Below are 27,633 nucleotides of genomic sequence, written 5' to 3' on the forward strand. Positions count from 1 at the left end.
GGCTTCCAGAAATAGCCCCCGAAGCTGCATGCACAAATGTGATCCTGGCCAAAGCACACCTATCCAAGCTGCAAGCTTCCTGGGCCTGCACCAGCACGCACTCCGACTCTGAAGACCAGCAGGAGAGCCTTCCCCCTCGCATGCCCTCAATGGTCTTTCGGCAGGGACCTAATATGCGTAGATGACCCAGCTTATGGGCAGACACAGTGGACCCCCAGATAGGAGCACCTCGAATTCTGGAACCCTGGTGTGTGTTTGCATGCATGTCAGAAGGGGACGCTGGCACTCACTCCTCACTCTCTCCTACCCCCGAGAGACGAAAAGTCCTGGACCTCAGATTCGATGAGGAGACGGTAGAGTGTTCTCACTCATTTTGTTCAGATTTTCCAAGGAATGCATACAAGGGTGTCATCATCGATCCAAGCACAGGCTGGGACGCTGCAGAACACAACCGGGCATGCCGTGGGGGTCTGAAGAGGAGAGATGACCTCAGAGTACTCCAAAACCCTGGGGAATCCACAGCCCTCAGGCCACTTAGAAAGAGCAACAGTCAATCCACTCTTGCAGCCACTGGGACCGTCTGAGGAAAACCTCATATCTAATGGCACATCTTAGGGTGGGTGAAAGCCTACCTTCCTGAGTTAGCCAGAGCCAAGTGTAGCAACATGCCCCCGCATCATTTTTCCTCTTTTCCTTAGCACCTGCAGTCATCAGCCAACGCGTAGGTCTTCTTGTCTTTGCCGACGGCCAGCCTCGTCCAGCAGCTGCACCTGAGAACTGGACATAAATCAGGCAGGCTTCAGAATTGGACCGGTGTACTCAGAGATCATGATTCATGAGAATTTTTACCTGGGCTTGAGCTCGAACCCTGCCTCCCAAGGACGTCTACCTTTACAGAGAACTCAATGTTTGTCTGACAGCACGACTGCAGGAAGTAAGGTGTGTACCTTGGCTGGTAGGTGAGAGGGTATATTTTTGTTTTCACGCATGTGCGCTTGTGTGACTGTTACTGCACACGAGGACGCGCTTGTGGGCGTCTTTGTGTGCCTCTGAATCCGCACCTTGCTCTCTGTGTGTCCCTGTGGCCCTCACCTGAGACCTCGACCCATAAAAGCCAGAGTTTATACGCAGCGTCCTGGATTTGGAACCCCAAACTGAATGGAGAAAGACCTCTTCAAGCTTCAACAGACTGAATGTGAACTTTGAAACCCAGGGGGTTTTGAAATAGGCCACGGACTTCCACTCTTCCACAACCAAGCCTTCTGACCAATGCACAAACACCTGACGAGACCTGCTTTCCGACAGTGGGTGTAACATATAGATGGACCCAGAAATCCTGCAACCTAGTAGAATATGTAATGTGCACTTGGGGCCACTCCCATCATTTTTAGGACCAAGGAAACCTCCTATGGGCGGGCCGACCTGCGACTGGCTACAGGCAAGATGCAGCCCGTCACCTCTCAAGGGGCTAACGAAATTCGGCCCAACTGCCAATTGTTGCCAACTATGCCAAATCACTTTGCGAGGACCCATGGGAATGCCCACCACAGGAAGTGGTGGGCTTCAGTAATCAAGACCCACGTTCAAACCCCACTGCGGAAACTAGGCTAGCTTCCCAGGCACGTGTTGCCAGCATCCAGCCACCAGGTTTGGCGGCCCTGAACCCGGAGGAAACACTCAAATTCTTGACAGTGTTGTCCTACGTGCCCTCCTCCTGCCCACCGGGTAAGTCGAACCTACTGGAAGCCACAGACATCATTCAAACACGGGGTCACTGTATACCAGGGATGGCAGACTGCAAACACGACTGCTTTGATGACACTGACCATACCCCATGCATCCTGGCACTTCTTCACTGACAGAGTGACACTACCGAGAACCTCACAGAGATCAAAGGCACTCTCCCCGAGGACCAGAGACCGATTTCCAATGGAAGAACTCTGCTTCGCGAGGGGACCTGCAAGCTTCAAAGGGCACAGTGGCCGTCCACGGAAGCGCACCTGGCATCGGAACACTGAATGCATCTCTGCTCCGCCAACGGACTGCTCCAGATAAACCACTAGCTATCCAAAACTCCTGCATGCCACAAGGGCTAGCCGCATCATGCCCTCTTGGAGAAACACTTTCGCTTTGCACATTCCCAAACAAGGAAACAAAGTGGCCAAAGGGCATGTTCGCATAACCCAAATAACCCCAAGGTGAGCGGCACAGACGCTTCAACATATCTAACTTCTTGGCGTCCCGCAAGACACCCTTTGGGTGACATTCATCCGGCAACGGGATCACAACTCTACGCAGGTTAAGTACGTAACCGCATCCTCACGTACTGCCAAAGCCATCCCCTTCGTGGGCAGCTGATGCCAGCACATCACGAACAGGACGCATTCTTGGGAAGACGTGGCCAGCTCCTGCAACCCAATCATGACAGCCCATCCCACGACATCACACCGGACACTGTCATCATGATGCCTTGCCATCTTCTGCAGGCCAGCAGCCACCACGCAGGATGCAATGCAGCACTCGGTCCTAACCCCACTCCACGATGACCCACTTAGTGCCAAAACTCTGTCGGGATCTGCAGTGGAGTAGCCGACATGGGCAATACCTAGCCCTAATCCATCAGCTCCCTTCCGTTGAAGACCAACCCCAGCCCACACCCACCCACTGCTCCATCCCCACCGGGCACTAAATGACTTCAATGCGTCAAAACAAATGATGGGGAGGGACACAGGCCTGGCCTGAGGCTCCAGGCTACAACCAGGGACGCTTCCTCATTTTGGCTTCCAGAAGTAGCCCCCGAAGCTGCATGCACAAATGTGATCCTGGCCAAAGCACACCTTTCCAAGCTGCAAGCTTACTGGGCCTACACCAGCACGCACTCCGACACTGAAGACCAGCAGGAGAGCCTTCCCCCTCGCATGCCCTCAACGGTCTTTTAGCAGGGACCTAATATGCGTAGATGACCCAGCTTATGGGCAGACACAGTGGACCCCCAGATAGGAGCACCTCGAATTCTGGAACCCTGGTGTGTGTTTGCATGCAGGTCAGAAGGGGACGCTGGCCCTCACTCCTCACTCTCCCCCCGAGAGACGAAACGTGCTGGACCTCAGATTCGATGAGGAGACGGTAGAGTGTTCTCACTCATTTTGTTCAGATTTTCCAAGGAATGCATACAAGGGTGTCATCATCGATCCAAGCACAGGCTGGGACGCTGCAGAACACACCCGGGCATGCCGTGGGCGTCTGAAGAGGAGAGATGACCTCGGAGTACTCCAAAACCCTGGGGGATCCACAGCCCTCAGGCCACTCAGAAAGAGCAACAGTCAATCCACTCTTGCAGCCACTGGGACCGTCTGAGGAAAACCTCATATCCAAAGGCACATCTTAGGGAGGGTGAAAGCCTACCTTCCTGAGTTAGCCAGAGCCACGCGTAGGATCATGCCCCCGCGTCATGTTTCCACTTTTCTGTAGCACCTGCAGTCATCAGCCAATGCGTAGTTCTTCTTGTCTTTGCCGACGGCCAGCCTCGTCCAGCAGCTGCACCTGAGAACTGGACATAAATCAGGCAGGCTTCAGAATTGGACCGGTGTACTCAGAGATCATGATTCATGAGAATTTTTACCTGGGCTTGAACTCGGACCCTGCCTCCCAAGGACGTCTACCTTTACAGAGAACTCAATGTTTGTCTGACAGCACGACTGCAGGAAGTAAGGCGTGTACGTTGGCCTGTACGTGAGAGGGTATATTTTTGTTTTCACGCATGTGCGCGTGTGTGACTGTTACTGCACACGAGGGCGCGCTTGTGGGCTTCTTTGTGTGCCTCTGAATCCGCATCTTGCTCCCAGTGTGTCCCTGTGGCCCTCTCCTTAGACCTCGAACCATAAAAGCTAGAGTTTATACACAGTGCCCTGGCTTTGGACCCCCCCACTGAATGGAGAAAGACCTATTCAAGCTTGAACAGACTGAACGTGAACTTTGAAACCCAGGCGGTTTTGAAATAGGCCACGGACTTCCACTCTTCCACAGCCAAGCCTTCTGACCAACGCAAAAACAACTGACGAGACATGCTTTCCGACCGTGGGTGTAACATATAGATGGACCCAGAAATCCTGCAACCTAGTAGAATATGTAATGTGCACTTGGGGCAACTCCCATCATTTTTAGGAGCAAGGAAACCTCCTATGGGCGGGCCGACCTGCGACTGGCTACAGGCAAGATGCAGCCTGGCACCTCTCAAGGGGCTAACGAAATTCGGCCCAACTGCCAATTGTTGCCAACTATGCCAAATCACTTTGCGAGGACCCATGGGAATGCCCACCACAGGAAGTGGTGGGCTTCAGTAACAAAGACCCACGTTGAAACCCCACTGTGGAAACTAGGCTAGCTTCCCAGGCACATGTTGCCAGCACCCAGCCACCAGGTTTGGCGGCCCTGAACCCGGAGGAAACACTCAAATTCTTGACAGTGTTGTCCTACGTGCCCTCCTCCTGCCCACCGGGTAAGTCGAACCTACTGGAAGCCACAGACATCATTCAAACACGGGGTCACTGTATACCAGGGATGGCAGACCGCAAACACGACTGCTTTGATGACACTGAACATAACCCATACATCCTGGCACTTCTTCACTGACAGAGTGACACTACCGAGAACCTCCCAGAGATCAAAGGCACAGTCCCCGAGGACCACAGACCGATTTCCAATGGAAGAACTCTGCTTCACGAGGGGACCTGCAAGCTTCAAAGGGCACAGTGGCTGTCCACGGCAGCGCACCTGGCATCGGAACACTGAACGCATCTCTGCTCCGCCAACGGACTGCTCCAGATAAACCACTGGCTATCCAAAACTCCTGCGTGCCACAAGGGCTGGCCGCATCATGCCCTCTCGGAGAAACACTTTCGCTTTGCACATTCCCACACAAGGAAACAAATTGGCCAAAGGGCATGTTCGCATAACCCAAATACCCCCAAGGTGAGCGGCACAGACGCTTCAACATGTCTGACTTCTCAGCGTCCTGCACGACACCCTTTGGGCGACATTCCTCCGGCAAAGGGATCACAACTCTACGCAGGTTAAGTACGTAACCGCATCCTCATGTACTGCCAAAGCCATCCTCTTCGTGGGCAGCTGATGCCAGCACATCACAATCAGGACGCATACTCGGGAAGACGTGGCCAGCTCCTGCAACCCAATCATGACAGCCCATCCCACGACATCACACAGGACATGTCCTCATGATGCCTTGCCATCTTCTGCAGGCCAGCAGCCACCATGCAGGCTTCAATGCAGCACTCCGTCCGAACCCCACTCCAAGAGGACCCACTTAGTGCCAAAACTCTGTCGGGATCTGCAGTGGAGTAGCAGACATGGGCAATACCTAGCCCTAATCCATCAGCTCCCTTCCGTTGAAGACCAACCCCAGCCCACACCCACCCACTGCTCCATCCCCACCGGGCACTAAAGAACTTCAATGCACCAAAACAAATGACAGGGAGGGACACAGGCCTGGCCTGAGTCTCCAGGCTCCAACCAGGGACGCTTCCTCATTTTGGCTTCCAGAAATAGCCCCCGAAGCTGCATGCACAAACGTGATCCTGGCCAAAGCACAACTTTCCAAGCTGCAAGCTTACTGGGCCTCCACCAGCATGCACTCCGACTCTGAAGACCAGCAGGAGAGCCTTCCCCCTCGCATGCCCTCAACGGTCTTTCAGCAGGGACCTAATATGCGTAGATGACCCAGCTTATGGGCAGACACAGTGGATCCACAGATAGGAGCACCTCGAATTCTGGATCCCTGGTGTGTGTTTGCATGCAGCTCAGAAGGGGACGCTAGCCCTCACTCCTCACTCTCCGCTACCCCCGAGAGACGAAACGTGCTGGACCTCAGATTCGATGAGGAGACGGTAGAGTGTTCTCACTCATTTTGTTCAGATTTTCCAAGGAATGCATACAAGGGTGTCATCATCGATCGAAGCACAGGCTGGGATGCTGCAGAACACAACCGGGCATGCCGTGGGGGTCTGAAGAGGAGACATGACCTCGGAGTACTCCAAAACCCTGGGGAATCCACAGCCCTCAGGCCACTCAGAGAGAGCAACAGTCAATCCACTCTTGCAGCCACTGGGACCGTCTGAGGAAAACCTCATATCCAATGGCACATCTTAGGGTGCGTGAAAGCCTACCTTCCTGAGTTAGCCAGAGCCACGCGTAGCAACATGACCCCGTGTCATTTTTCCACTTTTCCTTAGCACCTGCAGTCATCAGCCAACGTGTAAGTCTTCTTGTCTTTGCCGACGGCCAGCCTCGTCCAGCAGCTGCACCTGAGAACTGGACATAAATCAGGCAGGCTTCAGAATTGGACCGGTGTACTCAGAGATCATGATTCATGAGAATTTTTACCTGGGCTTGAGCTCGGACCCTGCCTCACAAGGACGTCTACCTTTACAGAGAACTCAATGTTTGTCTGACAGCACGACTGCAGGAAGTAAGGCGTGTAGGTTGGCCTGTACGTGAGAGGGTATATTTTTGTTTTCACGCATGTGCGCGTGTGTGACTGTTACTGCACACGAGGATGCGCTTGTGGGCTTCTTTGTGTGCCTCTGAATCCGCATCTTGCTCCCTGTGTGTCCCTGTGGCCCTCTCCTGAGACCTCGAAGCATAAAAGCCAGAGTTTATACACAGCGCCCTGGATTGGGACCCCCCCACTGAATGGAGAAAGACCTCTTCAAGCTTCAACAGACTGAATGTGAACTTTGAAACACAGGGGGTTTTGAAATAGGCCAAGGACATCCAATCTTCCAAAGCCAAGCCTTCTGACCAACGCAAAAACACCTGACGAGACCTGCTTTCCGCCCGTGGGTGTAACATATAGATGGACACAGACATCCTGCAACCTAGTAGAATACGTAATGTGCACTTGGGGCCACTCCCATCATTTTTAGGAGCAAGGAAACCTCCTATGGGCGGGCCGACCTGCGACTGGCTACAGGCAAGATGCAGCCTGGCACCTCTCAAGGGGCTAATGAAATTCGGCCCAACTGCCAATTGTTGCCAACTATGCCAAATCACTTTGCGAGGACCCATGGGAATGCCCACCACAGGAAGTGGTGGGCTTCAGTAATCAAGACCCACGTTCAAACCCCACTGCGGAAACTAGGCTAGCTTCCCAGGCACGTGTTGCCAGCATCCAGCCACCAGGTTTGGCGGCCCTGAACCCGGAGGAAACACTCAAATTCTTGACAGTGTTGTCCTACGTGCCCTCCTCCTGCCCACCGGGTAAGTCGAACCTACTGGAAGCCACAGACATTATTCAAACTCGGGGTCACTGTATACCAGGGATGGCAGACTGCAAACACGACTGCTTTGATGACACTGACCATACCCCATGCATCCTGGCACTTCTTCACTGACAGAGTGACACAACCGAGATCCTGCCAGAGATCAAAGGCACTCTCCCCGAAGACCACAGACTGATTTCCAATGGAAGAACTCTGCTTCGTGAGGGGACCTGCAAGCTTCAAAGGGCACAGTGGCTGTCCACGGCAGCGCACCTGGCATCAGAACAGTGAACGCATCTCTGCTCCGCCAACGGACTGCTCCAGATAAACCACTGGCTATACAAAACTCCTACGTGCCACAAGGGCTGGCCGCATCATGCCCTCTCGGAGAAACACTTTCGCTTTGCACATTCCCAAACAAGGAAACAAAGTGGCCAAAGGGCATTTTCGCATAACCCAAATATCCCCAAGGTGAGCGGCACAGACGCTTCAATATGTCTAACTTCTCGGCGTCCCGCAAGACACCCTTTGGGCCACATTCCTCCGGCAACGGGACCACAACTCTACGCAGCTTAAGTACGTAACCGCATCCTCATGTACTGCCAAAGCCATCCCCTTCGTGGGCAGCTGATGCCAGCACATCACGAACAGGACGCATTCTTGGGAAGACGTGGCCAGCTCCTGCAACCCAATCGTGACAGTCCATCCCAGGACATCACACAGGACATGTCCTCATGATGCCTTGCCATCTTCTGCAGGCCAGCAGCCACCACGCAGGCTTCAATGCAGCACTCGGTCCTAACCCCACTCCACGATGACCCACTTAGTGCCAAAACTCTGTCGGGATCTGCAGTGGAGTAGCCGACCTGGGCAATACCTAGCCCTAATCCATCAGCTCCCTTCCGTTGAAGACCAATCCCAGCCCACACCCACCCACTGCTCCATGCCCACCGGGCACTAAAGAACTTCAATGCGCCAAAACAAATGACAGGGAGGGACACAGGCCTGGCCTGAGGCTCCAGGCTCCAACCAGGGACGCTTCCTCATTTTGGCTTCCAGAAATAGCCCCCGAAGCTGCATGCACAAACGTGATCCTGGCCTAAGCACACCTTTCCAAGCTGCAAGCATACTGGGCCTCCACCAGCATGCACTCCGACTCTGAAGACCAGCAGGAGAGCCTTCCCCCTCGCATGCCCTCAACGGTCTTTCAGCAGGGACCTAATATGCGTAGATGACCCAGCTTATGGGCAGACACAGTGGATCCCCTGATAGGAGCACCTCGAATTCTGGATCCCTGGTGTGTGTTTGCATGCAGGTCAGAAGCGGACGCTAGCCCTCACTCCTCACTCTCCCCTACCCCAGAGAGACGAAACGTGCTGGACCTCAGATTCGATGAGGAGACGGTAGAGTGTTCTCACTCATTTTGTTCAGATTTTCCAAGGAATGCATTCAAGGGTATCATCATCGATCCAAGCACAGGCTGGGACGCTGCAGAACACAACCGGGCATGCCGTGGGGGTCTGAAGAGGAGAGATGACCTCGGAGTACTCCAAAACCCTGGGGAATCCACAGCCCACAGGCCACTCAGAAAGAGCAACAGTCAATCCACTCTTGAAGCCACTGGGACCGTCTGAGGAAAACCTCATATCCAATGGCACATCTTAGGGTGGGTGAAAGCCTACCTTCCTGAGTTAGCCAGAGCCACGCGTAGCAACATGCCCCCGCGTCATTTTTCCACTTTTCCTTAGCACCTGCAGTCATCAGCCAATGCGTAGGTCTTCTTGTCTTTGCCGACGGCCAGCATCGTCCAGCACCTGCACCTGATAACTGGACATAAATCAGGCAGGCTTCAGAATTGGACCGGTGTACTCAGAGATCATGATTCATGAGAATTTTTACCTGGGCTTGAGCTCGGACCCTGCCTCCCAAGGACGTCTACCTTTACAGAGAACTCAATGTTTGTCTGACAGCACGACTGCAGGAAGTAAGGCGTGTACGTTGCCCTGTATGTGAGAGGGTATATTTTTGTTTTCACGCATGTGCGCATGTGTGACAGTTACTGCACACGAGGACGAACTTTTGGGCGTCTTTGTGTGCCTCTGAATCCGCATCTTGCTCTCTGTGTGTCCCTGTGGCCCTCTCCTGAGACATCGAATCATAAAAGCCAGAGTTTATACACAGCGTCCTGGATTTGGACCCCCCCACTGAATGGAGAAAGACCTCTTCAAGCTTCAACAGACTGAATGTGAACTTTGAAACCCAGGGGGTTTTGAAATAGGCCACGGACTTCCACTCTTCCACAGCCAAGCCTTCTGACCAACGCAAAAACACCTGACGAGACCTGCTTTCCCACCGTGGGTGTAACATATAGATGGACCCAGAAATCCTGCAACTTAGTAGAATATGTAATGTGCACTTGGGGCCACTCTCATCATTTTTAGGACCAAGGAAACCTCCTATGGGCGGGCCGACCTGCGATTGGTTACAGGAAAGATGCAGCCCGGCACCTCTCAAGGGGCTAATGAAATTCGGCCCAACTGCCAATTGTTGCCAACTATGCCAAATCACTTTGCGAGGACCCATGGGAATGCCCACCACAGGAAGTGGTGGGCTTCAGTAACCAAGACCCACGTTCAAACCCCACTGCGGAAACTAGGCTAGCTTCCCAGGCACGTGTTGCCAGCATCCAGCCACCAGGTTTGGCGGCCCTGAACCCGGAGGAAACACTCAAATTCTTGACAGTGTTGTCCTACGTGCCCTCCTCCTGCCCACCGGGTAAGTCGAACCTACTGGAAGACACAGACATCATTCAAACACGGGGTCACTGTATACCAGGGATGGCAGACCGCAAACACGACTGCTTTGATGACACTGACCATACCCCATGCATCCTGGCACTTCTTCACTGACAGCGTGACACTACCGAGAACCTCACAGTGATCAAAGGCACTGTCCCCGAGGACCACAGACCGATTTCCAATAGAAGAACTCTGCTTCGCGAGGGGACCTGCAAGCTTCAAAGGGCACAGTGGCTGTCCACGGCAGCGCACCTGGCATCAGAACACTGAACGCATCTCTGCTCCGCCAACGGACTGCTCCAGATAAACCACTAGCTATCCAAAACTCCTGCGTGCCACAAGGGCTGGCCGCATCATGCCCTCTCGGAGAAACACTTTCGCTTTGCACATTCCCAAACAAGGAAACAAAGTGGCCAAAGGGCATGTTCGCATAACCCAAATACCCCCAAGGTGAGCGGCACAGACGCTTCAACATGTCTAACTTCTCGGCATCCCGCAAGACACCCTTTGGGCGACATACCTCCGGCAACGGGATCACAACTCTACGCAGGTTAAGTATGTAACCACATCCTCATGTACTGCCAAAGCCATCCCCTTCGTGGGCAGCTGATGCCAGCACATCACGAACAGGACGCATTCTTGGGAAGACGTGGCCAGCCCCTGCAACCCAATCATGACAGCCCATCCCACGACATCACACAGGACATGTCCTCATGATGCCTTGCCATCTTCTGCAGGCCAGCAGCCACCACGCAGGCTTCAATGCAGCACTCGGTCCTAACCCCACTCCACGATGACCCACTTAGTGCCAAAACTCTGTCGGGATCTGCAGTGGAGTAGCCGACATGGGCAATACCTAGCCCTAATCCATCAGCTCCCTTCCGTTGAAGACCATTCCCAGCCCACACCCACACACTGCTCCATGCACACCGGGCACTAAAGAACTTCAATGCGCCAAAACAAATGACAGGGAGGGACACAGGCCTGGCCTGAGGCTCCAGGCTCCAACCAGGGACGCTTCCTCATTTTGGCTTCCAGAAATAGCCCCCGAAGCTGCATGCACAAACGTGATCCTGGCCTAAGCAAACCTTTCCAAGCTGCAAGCATACTGGGCCTCCACCAGCATGCAGTCCGACTCTGAAGACCAGCAGGAGAGCCTTCCCCCTCGCATGCCCTCAACGGTCTTTCAGCAGGGACCTAATATGCGTAGATGACCCAGCTTATGGGCAGACACAGTGGATCCCCTGATAGGAGCATCTCGAATTCTGGATCCCTGGTGTGTGTTTGCATGCAGGTCAGAAGCGGATGCTAGCCCTCACTCCTCACTCTCCCCTACCCCCGAGAGACGAAACGTGCTGGACCTCAGATTCGATGAGGAGACGGTAGAGTGTTCTCACTCATTTTGTTCAGATTTTCCAAGGAATGCATTCAAGGGTATCATCATCGATCCAAGCACAGGCTGGGACGCTGCAGAACACAACCGGGCATGCCGTGGGGGTCTGAAGTGGAGAGATGACCTCGGAGTACTCCAAAACCCTGGGGAATCCACAGCCCACAGGCCACTCAGAAAGAGCAACAGTCAATCCACTCTTGCAGCCACTGGGACCGTCTGAGGAAAACCTCATATCCAATGGCACATCTTAGGGTGGGTGAAAGCCTACCTTCCTGAGTTAGCCAGAGCCACGCGTAGCAACATGCCCCCGCGTCATTTTTCCACTTTTCCTTAGCACCTGCAGTCATCGGCCAACGCGTAGGTCTTCTTGTCTTTGCCGACGGCCAGCCTCGTCCAGCACCTGCACCTGATAACTGGACATAAATCAGGCAGGCTTCAGAATTGGACCGGTGTACTCAGAGATCATGATTCATGAGAATTTTTACCTGGGCTTGAGCTCGGACCCTGCCTCCCAAGGACGTCTACCTTTACAGAGAACTCAATGTTTGTGTGACAGCACGACTGCAGGAAGTAAGGCGTGTACGTTGCCCTGTACGTGAGAGGGTATATTTTTGTTTTCAGGCATGTGCGCTTGTGTGACTGTTACTGCACACGAGGACGAACTTTTGGGCGTCTTTGTGTGCCTCTGAATCCGCATCTTGCTCTCTGTGTGTCCCTGTGGCCCTCTCCTGAGACATCGAATCATAAAAGCCAGAGTTTATACACAGCGTCCTGGATTTGGACCCCCCCACTGAATGGAGAAAGACCTCTTCAAGCTTCAACAGACTGAATGTGAACTTTGAAACCCAGGGGGTTTTGAAATAGGCCACGGACTTCCACTCTTCCACAGCCAAGCCTTCTGACCAACGCAAAAACACCTGACGAGACCTGCTTTCCCACCGTGGGTGTAACATATAGATGGACCCAGAAATCCTGCAACCTAGTAGAATATGTAATGTGCACTTGGGGCCACTCTCATCATTTTTAGGAGCAAGGAAACCTCCTATGGGCGGGCCGACCTGCGATTGGTTACAGGAAAGATGCAGCCCGGCACCTCTCAAGGGGCTAATGAAATTCGGCCCAACTGCCAATTGTTGCCAACTATGCCAAATCACTTTGCGAGGACCCATGGGAATGCCCACCACAGGAAGTGGTGGGCTTCAGTAACCAAGACCCACGTTCAAACCCCACTGCGGAAACTAGGCTAGCTTCCCAGGCACGTGTTGCCAGCATCCAGCCACCAGGTTTGGCGGCCCTGAACCCGGAGGAAACACTCAAATTCTTGACAGTGTTGTCCTACGTGCCCTCCTCCTGCCCACCGGGTAAGTCGAACCTACTGGAAGCCACAGACATCATTCAAACACGGGGTCACTGTATACCAGGGATGGCAGACCGCAAACACGACTGCTTTGATGACACTGACCATACCCCATGCATCCTGGCACTTCTTCACTGACAGCGTGACACTACCGAGAACCTCACAGTGATCAAAGGCACTGTCCCCGAGGACCACAGACCGATTTCAAGTAGAAGAACTCTGCTTCGCGAGGGGACCTGCAAGCTTCAAAGGACACAGTGGCTGTCCACGGCAGCGCACCTGGCATCAGAACACTGAACGCATCTCTGCTCCGCCAACGGACTGCTCCAGATAAACCACTAGCTATCCAAAACTCCTGCGTGCCACAAGGGCTGGCCGCATCATGCCCTCTCGGAGAAACACTTTCGCTTTGCACATTCCCAAACAAGGAAACAAAGTGGCCAAAGGGCATGTTCGCATAACCCAAATACCCCCAAGGTGAGCGGCACAGACGCTTCAACATGTCTAACTTCTCGGCATCCCGCAAGACACCCTTTGGGCGACATACCTCCGGCAACGGGATCACAACTCTACGCAGGTTAAGTATGTAACCACATCCTCATGTACTGCCAAAGCCATCCCCTTCGTGGGCAGCTGATGCCAGCACATCACGAACGGGACGAATTCTTGGGAAGACGTGGCCAGCCCCTGCAACCCAATCATGACAGCCCATCCCACGACATCACACAGGACATGTCCTCATGATGCCTTGCCATCTTCTGCAGGCCAGCAGCCACCACGCAGGCTTCAATGCAGCACTCGGTCCTAACCCCACTCCACGATGACCCACTTAGTGCCAAAACTCTGTCAGGATCTGCAGTGGAGTAGCCGACATGGGCAATACCTAGCCCTAATCCATCAGCTCCCTTCCGTTGAAGACCAACCCCAGCCCACACCCACCCACTGCTCCATGCCCACCGGGCACTAAAGAACTTCAATGCGCCAAAACAAATGACTAGGAGGGACACAGGCCTGGCCTGAGGCACCAGGCTCCAACCAGGGACGCTTCCTCATTTTGGCTTCCAGAAATAGCCCCCGAAGCTGCATGCACAAACGTGATCCTGGCCTAAGCACACCTTTCCAAGCTGCAAGCATACTGGGCCTCCACCAGCATGCACTCCGACTCTGAAGACCAGCAGGAGAGCCTTCCCCCTCGCATGCCCTCAACGGTCTTTCAGCAGGGACCTAATATGCGTAGATGACCCAGCTTATGGGCAGACAGAGTGGATCCCCAGATAGGAGCACCTCGAATTCTGGATCCCTGGTGTGTGTTTGCATGCAGGTTAGAAGCGGACGCTAGCCCTCACTCCTCACTCTCCCCTACCCCAGAGAGACGAAACGTGCTGGACCTCAGATTCGATGAGGAGACGGTAGAGTGTTCTCACTCATTTTGTTCAGATTTTCCAAGGAATGCATTCAAGGGTATCATCATCGATCCAAGCACAGGCTGGGATGCTGCAGAACACAACCGGGCATGCCGTGGGGGTCTGAAGAGGAGAGATGACCTCGGAGTACTCCAAAACCCTGGGGAATCCACAGCCCACAGGCCACTCAGAAAGAGCAACAGTCAATCCACTCTTGCAGCCACTGGGACCGTCTGAGGAAAACCTCATATCCAATGGCACATCTTAGGGTGGGTGAAAGCCTACCTTCCTGAGTTAGCCAGAGCCACGCGTAGCAACATGCCCCCGCGTCATTTTTCCACTTTTCCTTAGCACCTGCAGTCATCGGCCAACGCGTAGGTCTTCTTGTCTTTGCCGACGGCCAGCCTCGTCCAGCACCTGCACCTGATAACTGGACATAAATCAGGCAGGCTTCAGAATTGGACCGGTGTACTCAGAGATCATGATTCATGAGAATTTTTACCTGGGCTTGAGCTCGGACCCTGCCTCCCAAGGACGTCTACCTTTACAGAGAACTCAATGTTTGTCTGACAGCACGACTGCAGGAAGTAAGGCGTGTACGTTGCCCTGTACGTGAGAGGGTATATTTTTGTTTTCACGCATGTGCGCATGTGTGACTGTTACTGCACACGAGGACGAACTTTTGGGCGTCTTTGTGTGCCTCTGAATCCGCATCTTGCTCTCTGTGTGTCCCTGTGGCCCTCTCCTGAGACATCGAATCATAAAAGCCAGAGTTTATACACAGCGTCCTGGATTTGGACCCCCCCACTGAATGGAGAAAGACCTCTTCAAGCTTCAACAGACTGAATGTGAACTTTGAAACCCAGGGGGTTTTGATATAGGCCACGGACTTCCACTCTTCCACAGCCAAGCCTTCTGACCAATGCAAAAACACCTGACGAGACCAGCTTTCCGACCGTGGGTGTAACATATAGATGGACCCAGAAATCCTGCAACCTAGTAGAATATGTAATGTGCAATTGGGGCCACTCTCATCATTTTTAGGAGCAAGGAAACCTCCTATGGGCGGGCCGACCTGCGATTGGTTACAGGAAAGATGCAGCCCGGCACCTCTCAAGGGGCTAATGAAATTCGGCCCAACTGCCAATTGTTGCCAACTATGCCAAATCACTTTGCGAGGACCCATGGGAATGCCCACCACAGGAAGTGGTGGGCTTCAGTAACCAAGACCCACGTTCAAACCCCACTGCAGAAACTAGGCTAGCTTCCCAGGCACGTGTTGCCAGCATCCAGCCACCAGGTTTGGCGGCCCTGAACCCGGAGGAAACACTCAAATTCTTGACAGTGTTGTCCTACGTGCCCTCCTCCTGCCCACCGGGTAAGTCGAACCTACTGGAAGCCACAGACATCATTCAAACACGGGGTCACTGTATACCAGGGATGGCAGACCGCAAACACGACTGCTTTGATGACATTGACCATACCCCATGCATCCTGGCACTTCTTCACTGACAGCGTGACACTACCGAGAACCTCACAGTGATCAAAGGCACTGTCCCCGAGGACCACAGACCGATTTCCAATAGAAGAACTCTGCTTCGCGAGGGGACCTGCAAGCTTCAAAGGGCACAGTGGCTGTCCACGGCAGCGCACCTGGCATCAGAACACTGAACGCATCTCTGCTCCGCCAACGGACTGCTCCAGATAAACCACTAGCTATCCAAAACTCCTGCGTGCCAGAAGGGCTGGCCGCATCATGCCCTCTCGGAGAAACACTTTCGCTTTGCACATTCCCAAACAAGGAAACAAAGTGGCCAAAGGGCATGTTCGCATAACCCAAATACCCACAAGGTGAGCGGCACAGACGCTTCAACCTGTCTGACTTCTCGGCGTCCCGCAAGACACCCTTTGGGCGACATACCTCCGGCAACGGGATCACAACTCTACGCAGGTTAAGTATGTAACCACATCCTCATGTACTGCCAAAGCCATCCCCTTCGTGGGCAGCTGATGCCAGCACATCACGAATAGGACGCATTCTTGGGAAGACTTGGCCAGCCCCTGCAACCCAATCATGACAGCCCATCCCACGACATCACACAGGACATGTCCTCATGATGCCTTGCCATCTTCTGCAGGCCAGCAGCCACCACGCAGGCTTCAATGCAGCACTCGGTCCTAACCCCACTCCACGATGACCCACTTAGTGCCAAAACTCTGTCGGGATCTGCAGTGGAGTAGCCGACATGGGCAATACCTAGCCCTAATTCATCAGCTCCCTTCCGTTGAAGACCAACCCCAGCCCACACCCAACCACTGCTCCATCCCCACCTGGCACTAAAGAACTTCAACGTGCCAAAACAAATGACTAGGAGGGACACAGGCCTGGCCTGAGGCTCCAGGCTCCAACCAGGGACGCTTCCTCATTTTGGCTTCCAGAAATACCCCCCGAAGCTGCATGAACAAATGTGATCCTGGCCAAAGCACACCTTTCCAAGCTGCAAGCTTCCTGTGCCTGCACCAGCACGCACTCCGACTCTGAAGCCCAGCAGGAGAGCCTTCCCCCTCGCATGCCCTCAATGGTCTTTCAGCAGGGACCTAATATGCGTAGATGACCCAGCTTATGGGCAGACACAGTGGACCCCCATAGAGGAGCACCTCGAATTCAGGAACCCTGGTGTGTGTTTGCATGCATGTCAGAAGGGGACGCTGGCACTCACTCCTCACTCTCCCCTACCCCCGAGAGACGAAAAGTGCTGGACCTCAGATTCGATGAGGAGACGGTAGAGTGTTCTCACTCATTTTGTTCAGATTTTCCAAGGAATGCATACAAGGGTGTCATCATCGATCCAAGCACAGGCTGGGACGCTGCAGAACACAACCGGGCATGCCGTGGGGGTCTGAAGAGGAGAGATGACCTCGGAGTACTCCAAAACCCTGGGGAATCCACAGCCCTCAGGCCACTCAGAAAGAGCAACAGTCAATCCACTCTTGCAGCCACTGGGACCGTCTGAGGAAAACCTCATATCCAATGGCACATCTTAGGGTGGGTGAAAGCCTACCTTCCTGAGTTAGCCAGAGCCACGCGTAGCAACATGCCCCCGCATCATTTTTCCTCTTTTCCTTAGCACCTGCAGTCATCAGCCAACGCGTAGGTCTTCTTGTCTTTGCCGACGGCCAGCCTCGTCCAGCAGCTGCACCTGAGAACTGGACATAAATCAGGCAGGCTTCAGAATTGGACCGGTGTACTCAGAGATCATGATTCATGAGAATTTTTACCTGGGCTTGAGCTCGAAACCTGCCTCCCAAGGACGTCTACCTTTACAGATAACTCAATGTTTGTCTGACAGCACGACTGCAGGAAGTAAGGTGTGTATCTTGGCTGGTACGTGAGAGGGTATATTTTTGTTTTCACGCATGTGCGCTTGTGTGACTGTTACTGCACACGAGGACGCGCTTGTGGGCGTCTTTGTGTGCCTCTGAATCCGCACCTTGCTCTCTGTGTGTCCCTGTGGCCCTCTCCTGAGACCTCGAACCATAAAAGCCAGAGTTTATACGCAGCGTCCTGGATTTGGAACCCCACACTGAATGGAGAAAGACCTCTTCAAGCTTCAACAGACTGAATGTGAACTTTGAAACCCAGGGGGTTTTGAAATAGGCCACGGACTTCCACTCTTCCACAACCAAGCCTTCTGACCAACGCACAAACACCTGACGAGACCTGCTTTCCGACAGTGGGTGTAACATATAGATGGACCCAGAAATCCTGCAACCTAGTAGAATATGTAATGTGCACTTGGGGCCACTCCCATCATTTTTAGGACCAAGGAAACCTCCTATGGGCGGGCCGACCTGCGACTGGCTACAGGCAAGATGCAGCCCGTCACCTCTCAAGGGGCTAACGAAATTCGGCCCAACTGCCAATTGTTGCCAACTATGCCAAATCACTTTGCGAGGACCCATAGGAATGCCCACCACAGGAAGTGGTGGGCTTCAGTAATCAAGACCCACGTTCAAACCCCACTGCGGAAACTAGGCTAGCTTCCCAGGCACGTGTTGCCAGCATCCAGCCACCAGGTTTGGCGGCCCTGAACCCGGAGGAAACACTCAAATTCTTGACAGTGTTGTCCTACGTGCCCTCCTCCTGCCCACCGGGTAAGTCGAACCTACTGGAAGCCACAGACATCATTCAAACACGGGGTCACTCTATACCAGAGATGGCAGACCGCAAACACGACTGCTTTGATGACACTGACCATACCCCATACATCCTGGCACTTCTTCACTGACAGAGTGACACTACCGAGAACCTCCCAGAGATCAAAGGCACTCTCCTCGAGGACCACAGACCGATTTCCAATGGAAGAACTCTGCTGCACGAGGGGACCTGCAAGCTTCAAAGGGCACAGTGGCTGTCCACGGCAGCGCACCTGGCATCGGAACACTGAACGCATCTCTGCTCCGCCAACGGACTGCTCCAGATAAACCACTGGCTATCCAAAACTCCTGCGTGCCACAAGGGCTGGCCGCATCATGCCCTCTCGGAGAAACACTTTCGCTTTGCACATTCCCACACAAGGAAACAAAGTGGCCAAAGGGCATGTTCGCATAACCCAAATACCCCCAAGGTGAGCGGCACAGACGCTTCAACATGTCTGACTTCTCGGCGTCCCGCAAGACACACTTTGGGCGACATTCCTCCGGCAAAGGGATCACAACTCTAGGCAGGTTAAGTACGTAACCACATCCTCATGTACTGCCAAAGCCATCCTCTTCGTGGGCAGCTGATGCCAGCACATCACAAACAGGACGCATACTTGGGAAGACGTGGCCAGCTCCTGCAACCCAATCATGACAGCCCATCCCACGACATCGCACAGGACATGTCCTCATGATGCCTTGCCATCTTCTGCAGGCCAGCAGCCACCATGCAGGCTTGAATGCAGCACTCGGTCCTAACCCCACTCCACGATGACCCACTTAGTGCCAAAACTCTGTCGGGATCTGCAGTGGAGTAGCCGACCTGGGCAATACCTAGCCCTAATCCATCAGCTCCCTTCCGTTGAAGACCAACCCCAGCCCACACCCACCCACTGCTCCATCCCCACCGGGCACTAAAGAACTTCAATGCGCCAAAACAAATGACAGGGAGGGACACAGGCCTGGCCTGAGGCTCCAGGCTCCAACCAGGGACGCTTCCTCATTTTGGCTTCCAGAAATAGTCCCCGAAGCTGCATGCACAAATGTGATCCTGGCCAAAGCACACCTTTCCAAGCTGCAAGCTTACTGGGCCTCCACCAGCATGCACTCCGACTCTGAAGACCAGCAGGAGAGCCTTCCCCCTCGCATGCCCTCAACGGTCTTTCAGCAGGGACCTAATATGCGTAGATGACCCAGCTTATGGGCAGACACAGTGGATCGCCACATAGGAGCACCTCGAATTCTGGATCCCTGGTGTGTGTTTCCATGCAGGTCAGAAGCGGACGCTAGCCCTCACTCCTCACTCTCCCCTACCCCCGAGAGACGAAACGTGCTGGACCTCAGATTCGATGAGGAGACGGTTGAGTGTTCTCACTCATTTTGTTCAGATTTTCCAAGGAATGCATACAAGGGTGTCATCATCGATCCAAGCACAGCCTGGGACGCTGCAGAACACAACCGGCCATGCAGTGGGGGTCTGAAGAGGAGAGATGACCTCGGAGTACTCCAAAACCCTGGGGAATCCACAGCCCACAGGCCACTCAGAAAGAGCAACAGTCAATCCACTCTTGCAGCCACTGGGACCGTCTGAGGAAAACCTCATATCCAATGGCACATCTTAGGGTGGGTGAAAGCCTACCTTCCTGAGTTAGCCAGAGCCACGCGTAGCAACATGCCCCCGCGTCATTTTTCCACTTTTCCTTAGCACCTGCAGTCATCAGCCAACGTGTAGGTCTTCGTGTCTTGCCAACGGCCAGCCTCGTCCAGCACCTGCACCTGATAACTGGACATAAATCAGGCAGGCTTCAGAATTGGACCGGTGTACTCAGAGATCATGATTCATGAGAATTTTTACCTGGGCTTGAGCTTGGACCCTGCCTCCCAAGGACGTCTACCTTTAGAGAGAACTCAATGTTTGTGTGACAGCACGACTGCAGGAAGTAAGGCGTGTACGTTGCCCTGTACGTGAGAGGGTATATTTTTGTTTTCACGCATGTGCACATGTGTGACTGTTACTGCACACGAGGACGAACTTGTGGACGTCTTTGTGTGCCTCTGAATCCGCATCTTCTCTCTGTGTGTCCCTGTGGCCCTCTCCTGAGACGTCGAACCATAAAAGCCAGAGTTTATACACAGCGTCCTGGATTTGGACCCCCCCCACTGAATGGAGAAAGACCTCTTCAAGCTTCAACAGACTGAATGTGAACTTTGAAACCCAGGGGGTTTTGAAATAGGCCACGGACTTCCTCTCTTCCACAGCCAAGCCTTCTGACCAACGCAAAAACCCCTGACGAGACCTGATTTCCGACCGTGGGTGTAACATATAGATGGACCCAGAAATCCTGCAACCTAGTAGAATATGTAATGTGCACTTGGGGCCACTCCCATCATTTTTAGGAGCAAGGAAACCTCCTATGGGCGGGCCGACCTGCGACTGGCTACAGGCAAGATGCAGCCCGGCACCTCTCAAGGGGCTAACGAAATTCGGCCCAACTGCCAATTGTTGCCAACTATGCAAAATCACTTTGCGAGGACCCATGGGAATGCCCACCACAGGAAGTGGTGGGCTTCAGTAACCAAGACCCACGTTCAAACCCCACTGCGGAAACTAGGCTAGCTTCCAAGGCACATGTTGCCAGCATCCAGCCACCAGGTTTGGCGGCCCTGAACCCGGAGGAAACACTCAAATTCTTGACAGTGTTGTCCTACATGCCCATCTCCTCCCCACCGGGTAAGTTGAACCTACTGGAAGCCACAGACATCATTCAAACATGGGGTCACTCTATATCAGGGATGGCATACCGCAAACACAACCACTTTGATGACACTGACCATACCCCATGCATCCTGGCACTTCTTCACTGACAGAGTGACACTACCGAAAACCTCACAGAGATCAAAGGCACTCTCCCCGAGGACCACAGACCGATTTCCAATAGAAGAACTCTGCTTCGTGAGGGGACCTGCAAGCTTCAAAGGGCACAGTGGCTGTCCACGGCAGCGCACCTGGCATCAGAACACTGAACGCATCTCTGCTCCGCCAACGGACTGCTCCAGATAAACCACTAGCTATCCAAAACTCCTGCGTGCCACAAGGGCTGGCCGCATCATGCCCTCTCGGAGAAACACTTTCGCTTTGCACATTCCCAAACAAGGAAACAAAGTGGCCAAAGGGCACGTTCGCATAAACCAAATACCCGCAAGGTGAGCGGCACAGACGCTTCAACATGTCTAACTTCTCAGCGTCCCGCAAGACACACTTTGGGCGACATTCCTCCGGCAAAGGGATCACAACTCTACACAGGTTAAGTACGTAACCGCATCCTCATGTACTGCCAAAGCCATCCTCTTCGTGGGCAGCTGATGCCAGCACATCACAAACAGGACGCATTCTTGGGAAGACGTGGGCAGCTCCTGCAACCCAATCATGACAGCCCATCCCACGACATCACACAGGACATGTCCACATGATGCCTTGCCACCTTCTGCAGGCCAGCAGCCACCACGCAGGCTTCAATGCAGCACTCGGTCCTAACCCCACTCCACGATGACCCACTTAGTGCCAAAACTCTGTCGGGATCTGCAGTGGAGTAGCCGACATGGGCAATACCTAGCCCTAATCCATCAGCTCCCTTCCGTTGAAGACCAAGCCCAGCCCACACCCACCCACTGCTCCATCCCCACCGGGCACTAAAGAACTTCAATGCGCCAAAACAAATGACAGGGAGGGACACAGGCCTGGCCTGAGGCTCCAGGCTCCAACCAGGGACGCTTCCTCATTTTGGCTTCCAGAAATAGCCCCCGAAGCTGCATGCACAAACGAGATCCTGGCCAAAGCACAACTTTCCAAGCTGCAAGCTTACTTGGCCTACACCAGCATGCACTCCGACTCTGAAGACCAGCAGGAGAGCCTTCCACCTCGCATGCCCTCAACGGTCTTTCAGCAGGGACCTAATATGCATAGATGACCCAGCTTATGGGCAGACACAGTGGACCCCCAGATAGGAGGACCTCGAATTCTGGAACCCTGGTGTGTGTTTGCATGCAGGTCAGAAGGGGACGCTGGCCCTCACTCCTCATTCTCCCCTACCCCCGATAGACGAAACGTGCTGGACCTCAGATTCGATGAGGAGACGGTAGAGTGTTCTCACTCATTTTGTTCAGATTTTCCAAGGAATGCATACAAGGGTGTCATCATCGATCCAAGCACAGGCTGGGATGCTGCAGAACACAACCAGGCATGCCGTGGTCGTCTGAAGAGGAGAGATGACCTCGGAGTACTCCAAAACCCTGGGGAATCCACAGCCAGCAGGCCACTCAGAAAGAGCAACAGTCAATCCACTCTTGCAGCCACTGGGACCGTCTGAGGAAAACCTCATATCCAATGGCACATCTTAGGGTGAGTGAAAGCCTACCTTCCTGAGTTAGCCAGAGCCACGCGTAGCAACATGACCCCGCGTCATTTTTCCACTTTTCCTTAGCACCTGCAGTCATCAGCCAACGCGTAGGTCTTCTTGTCTTTGCCGACGGCCAGCCTCGTCCAGCAGCTGCACCTGAGAACTGGACATAAATCAGGCAGGCTTCAGAATTGGACCGGTGTACTCAGAGATCATGATTCATGAGAATTTTTACCTGGGCTTGAGCTCGGACCCTGCCTCCCAAGGACGTCTACCTTTACAGAGAACTCAATGTTTGTCTGACAGCACGACTGCAGGAAGTAAGGCGTGTACGTTGGCCGGTACGTGAGAGGGTATATTTTTGTTTTCACGCATGTGCGCGTGTGTGACTGTTACTGCACACGAGGACGCGCTTGTGGGCTTCTTTGTGTGCCTCTGAATCAACATCTTGCTCCCTGTGTGTCCCTGTGGCCCTCTCCTGAGACCTCGAAGCATAAAAGCCAGAGTTTATACACAGCGCCCTGGATTTGGACCCCCCCACTGAATGGAGAAAGACCTCTTCAAGCTTCAACAGACTGAATGTGAACTTTGAAACCCAGGGGGTTTTGAAATAGGCCAGGGACTTCCAATCTTCCAAAGCCAAGCCTTCTGACCAACGCAAAAACACCTGACGAGACCTGCTTTCCGACCGTGGGTGTAACATATAGATGGACCCAGAAATCCTGCAACCTAGTAGAATACGTAATGTGCACTTGGGGCCACTCCAATCATTTTTAGGAGCAAGGAAACCTCCTATGTGCGGGCGGACCTGAGACTGGCTACAGGCAAGATGCAGCCCGGCACCTCTCAAGGGGCTAACGAAATTCGGCCCAACTGCCAATTGTTGCCAACTATGCCAAATCACTGTGCGAGGACCCATGGGAATGCCCACCACAGGAAGTGGTGGGCTTCAGTAACCAAGACCCACGTTCAAACCCCACTGTGGAAACTAGGCTAGCTTCCCAGGCATGTGTTGCCAGCATCCAGCCACCAGGTTTGGCGGCCCTGAACCCGGAGGAAACACTCAAATTCTTGACAGTGTTGTCCTATGTGCCCTCCTCCTGCCCACCGGGTAAGTCGAACCTACTGGAAGCCACAGACTTCATTCAAACACGGGGTCACTGTATACCAGTGATGGCAGACCGCAAACACGACTGCTTTGATGACACTGAACATACCCCATACATCCTGGCACTTCTTCACTGACAGAGTGACACTACCGAGAACCTCCCAGAGATCAAAGGCACTCACCTCGAGGACCACAGACAGATTTCCAATGGAAGAACTCTGCTTCGCGAGGGGACCTGCAAGCTTCAAAGGACACAGTGGCTGTCCACGGCAGCGCACCTGGCATCGGAACACTGAACGCATCTCTGCTCTGCCAACGGACTGCTCCAGATAAACCACTGGCTATCCAAAACTCCTGCGTGCCACAAGGGCTGGCCGCATCATGCCCTCTCGGAGAAACACTTTTGCTTTGCAAATTCCCACACAAGGAAACAAATTGGCCAAAGGGCATGTTCGCATAACCCAAATACCCCCAAGGTGAGCGGCACAGACGCTTCAACATGTCTGACTTCTCGGCGTCCCGCAAGACACCCTTTGGGCGACATTCCTCCGTCAAAGGGATCACAACTCTACGCAGGTTAAGTACGTAACCACATCCTCATGTACTGCCAAAGCCATCCTCTTCGTGGGCAGCTGATGCCAGCACATCACAAACAGGACGCATACTTGGGAAGACGTGGCCAGCTCCTGCAATCCAATCATGACAGCCCATCCCACGACATCACACAGGACATGTCCTCATGATGCCTTGCCATCTTCTGCAGGCCAGCAGCCACCATGCAGGCTTCAATGCAGCACTCGGTCCTAACCCCACTCCACGATGACCCTCTTAGTGCCAAAACTCTGTCGGGATCTGCAGTGGAGTAGCCGACCTGGGCAATACCTAGCCCTAATCCATCAGCTCCCTTCAGTTGAAGACCAACCCCAGCCCACACCCACCCACTGCTCCATCCCCACGGGGCACTGAAGAACTTCAATGCACCAAAACAAATGACAGGGAGGGACACAGGCCTGGCCTGAGGCTCCAGGCTCCAACCAGGGACGCTTCCTCATTTTGGCTTCCAGAAATAGCCCCCGAAGCTGCATGCACAAACGTGATCCTGGCCAAAGCACAACTTTCCAAGGTGCAAGCTTACTGGGCCTCCACCAGCATGCACTCCGACTCTGAAGACCAGCAGGAGAGCCTTCCCCCTCGCATGCCCTCAACGGTCTTTCAGCAGGGACCTAATATGCGTAGATGACCCAGCTTATGGGCACACACAGTGGATCCCCAGAGAGGAGCACCTCGAATTCTGGATACCTGGTGTGTGTTTGCATGCAGGTCAGAAGCGGACGCTAGCCCTCACTCCTCACTCTCCCCTACCCCCGAGAGACGAAACGTGCTGGACCTCAGATTCGATGAGGAGACGGTAGAGTGTTCTCACTCATTTTGTTCAGATTTTCCAAGGAATGCATTCAAGGGTGTCATCATCGATCCAAGCACAGGCTGGGACGCTGCAGAACACAACCGGGCATGCCGTGGGGGTCTGAAGAGGAGAGATGACCTCGGAGTACTCCAAAACCCTGGGGAATCCACAGCCCACAGGCCACTCAGAAAGAGCAACAGTCAATCCACTCTTGAAGCCACTGGGACCGTCTGAGGAAAACCTCATATCCAATGGCACATCTTAGGGTGGGTGAAAGCCTACCTTCCTGAGTTAGCCAGAGCTACGCGTAGCAACATGCCCCCGCATCATTTTTCCACTTTTCCTTAGCACCTGCAGTCATCAGCCAACGCGTAGGTCTTCTTGTCTTTGCCGACGGCCAGCCTCGTCCAGCACCTGCACCTGATAACTGGACATAAATCATGCAGGCTTCAGAATTGGACTGGTGTACTCAGAGATCATGATTCATGAGAATTTTTACCTGGGCTTGAGCTCGGACCCTGCCTCCCAAGGACGTCTACCTTTACAGATAACTCAATGTTTGTCTGACAGCACGACTGCAGGAAGTAAGGCATGTACGTTGGCCAGTACGTGAGAGGGTATATTTTTGTTTTCACGCATGTGCGCGTGTGACTGTTACTGCACACGAGGATGCACTTGTGGGCTTCTTTGTGTGCCTCTGAATCTGCATCTTGCTCTCTGTGTTTCCCTGTGGCCCTCTCCTGAGACCTCGAACCATAAAAGCCAGAGATAATACACAGCGCCCTGGATTTGGACCCCCCACTGAAAGGAGGAAGACCTCTTCAAGCTTCAACAGACTGAATGTGAACTTTGAAACCCAGTGGGTTTTGAAATAGGCCACGGACTTCCACTCTTCCACAGCCAAGCCTTCTGACCAACGCACAAACACCTGACGAGACCTGCTTTCTGACCGTGGGTGTAACATATAGATGGACCCAGAAATCTTGCAACCTAGTAGAATATGTAATGTGCACTTGGGGCCACTCCCATCATTTTTAGAAGCAAGGAAACCTCCTATGGGCGGGCCGACCTGCGACTGGCTACAGGCAAGATGCAGCCCGGCACCTCTCAAGGGGCTAACGAAATTCGGCCCAACTGCCAATTGTTGCCAACTATGCCAAATCACTTTGCAAGGACCCATGGGAATGCCCACCACAGGAAGTGGTGGGCTTCAGTAACCAAGACCCACATTCAAACCCCACTTCGCAAACTAGGCTAGCTTCCCAGGCACGTGTTGCCAGCATCTAGCCACCAGGTTTGGCGGCCCTGAACCCGGAGGAAACACTCAAATTCTTGACAGTGTTGTCCTACGTGCCCTCCACCTGCCCACCGGGTAAGTCGAACCAACTGGAAGCCACAGACATCATTCAAACACGGGGTCACTATATTCCAGAGATGGCAGACCGCAAACACGACTGCTTTGATGACACTGACCATACCCCATGCATCCTGGCACTTCTTCACTGACAGAGTGACACTACCGAGAACCTCACAGAGATCAAAGGCACTCTCCCAGAGGACCACAGACCGATTTCCAATGGAAGAACTCTGCTTCGCGAGGGGACCTGCAAGCTTCAAAGGGCACAGTGGCTGTCCACGGCTGCGAACCTGGCATCGGAACACTGAACGCATCTGTGCTCCGCCAAAGGACTGCTCCAGATAAGCCACTAGCTATCCAAAACTCCTGAGTGCCACAAGGGCTGGCCGCATCATGCCCTCTCGGAGAAACACTTTCGCTTTGCACATTCCCAAACAAGGAAACAAAGTGGCCAAAGGGCATGTTCGCATAACCCAAATACCCGCAAGGTGAGCGGCACAGACGCTTCAACATGTCTAACTTCTCGGTGTCCCGCAAGACACCTTTTGGGCGACATTCCTCCGGCAACGGGATCACAACTCTACGCAGGTTAAGTACGTAACCGCATCCTCATATACTGCCAAAGCCATCCCCTTCGTGGGCAGCTGATGCCAGCACATCACGAACAGGACACATTCTTGGGAATAGGTGGCCAGCTCCTACAACCCAAAAATCACAGCCCATCTCATGACATCACACAGGACATGTCCTCATGATGCCTTGCCATCTTCTGCAGGCCAGCAGCCACCATGCAGGCTTGAATGCAGCACTCGGTCCTAACCCCACTCCACGATGACCCACTTAGTGCCAAAACTCTGTCGGGATCTGCAGTGGAGTAGCCGACCTGGGCAATACCTAGCCCTAATCCATCAGCTCCCTTCCATTGAAGACCAACCCCA

The 27,633-nt window shown here is 53.6% G+C and overlaps 10 non-coding genes across 10 annotated transcripts; all 10 read right to left on the reverse strand.

The window, feature by feature from the left end:
* Nucleotides 1-328: 328 nt before the first annotated feature.
* Nucleotides 329-421, reverse strand: LOC132489906 (small nucleolar RNA SNORD116). Its single transcript, XR_009532273.1, has one exon. It is a non-coding gene; the product is annotated as a small nucleolar RNA SNORD116 (small nucleolar RNA).
* Nucleotides 422-3,101: 2,680 nt separating this feature from the next.
* Nucleotides 3,102-3,194, reverse strand: LOC132489907 (small nucleolar RNA SNORD116). Its single transcript, XR_009532274.1, has one exon. It is a non-coding gene; the product is annotated as a small nucleolar RNA SNORD116 (small nucleolar RNA).
* Nucleotides 3,195-5,878: 2,684 nt separating this feature from the next.
* LOC132489535 (small nucleolar RNA SNORD116) lies at nt 5,879-5,971 on the reverse strand. The gene has a single exon (XR_009531943.1). It is a non-coding gene; the product is annotated as a small nucleolar RNA SNORD116 (small nucleolar RNA).
* A 2,684-nt stretch (nt 5,972-8,655) lies between these two features.
* On the reverse strand, nt 8,656-8,748 carry LOC132490080 (small nucleolar RNA SNORD116). The gene has a single exon (XR_009532443.1). It is a non-coding gene; the product is annotated as a small nucleolar RNA SNORD116 (small nucleolar RNA).
* Nucleotides 8,749-11,432: 2,684 nt separating this feature from the next.
* LOC132490081 (small nucleolar RNA SNORD116) lies at nt 11,433-11,525 on the reverse strand. The gene has a single exon (XR_009532444.1). It is a non-coding gene; the product is annotated as a small nucleolar RNA SNORD116 (small nucleolar RNA).
* A 2,684-nt stretch (nt 11,526-14,209) lies between these two features.
* LOC132490084 (small nucleolar RNA SNORD116) lies at nt 14,210-14,302 on the reverse strand. Its single transcript, XR_009532445.1, has one exon. It is a non-coding gene; the product is annotated as a small nucleolar RNA SNORD116 (small nucleolar RNA).
* Nucleotides 14,303-16,986: 2,684 nt separating this feature from the next.
* LOC132489908 (small nucleolar RNA SNORD116) lies at nt 16,987-17,079 on the reverse strand. The gene has a single exon (XR_009532275.1). It is a non-coding gene; the product is annotated as a small nucleolar RNA SNORD116 (small nucleolar RNA).
* Nucleotides 17,080-19,763: 2,684 nt separating this feature from the next.
* On the reverse strand, nt 19,764-19,856 carry LOC132490102 (small nucleolar RNA SNORD116). Its single transcript, XR_009532463.1, has one exon. It is a non-coding gene; the product is annotated as a small nucleolar RNA SNORD116 (small nucleolar RNA).
* Nucleotides 19,857-22,539: 2,683 nt separating this feature from the next.
* Nucleotides 22,540-22,632, reverse strand: LOC132489909 (small nucleolar RNA SNORD116). The gene has a single exon (XR_009532276.1). It is a non-coding gene; the product is annotated as a small nucleolar RNA SNORD116 (small nucleolar RNA).
* A 2,684-nt stretch (nt 22,633-25,316) lies between these two features.
* Nucleotides 25,317-25,409, reverse strand: LOC132490062 (small nucleolar RNA SNORD116). The gene has a single exon (XR_009532425.1). It is a non-coding gene; the product is annotated as a small nucleolar RNA SNORD116 (small nucleolar RNA).
* Between the last annotated feature and the right edge of the window lie 2,224 nt (nt 25,410-27,633).

The sequence above is a fragment of the Mesoplodon densirostris genome, chromosome 4, assembly GCF_025265405.1.
Source record: "Mesoplodon densirostris isolate mMesDen1 chromosome 4, mMesDen1 primary haplotype, whole genome shotgun sequence".
Classification (NCBI taxonomy): Eukaryota; Metazoa; Chordata; class Mammalia; order Artiodactyla; family Ziphiidae; genus Mesoplodon; species Mesoplodon densirostris.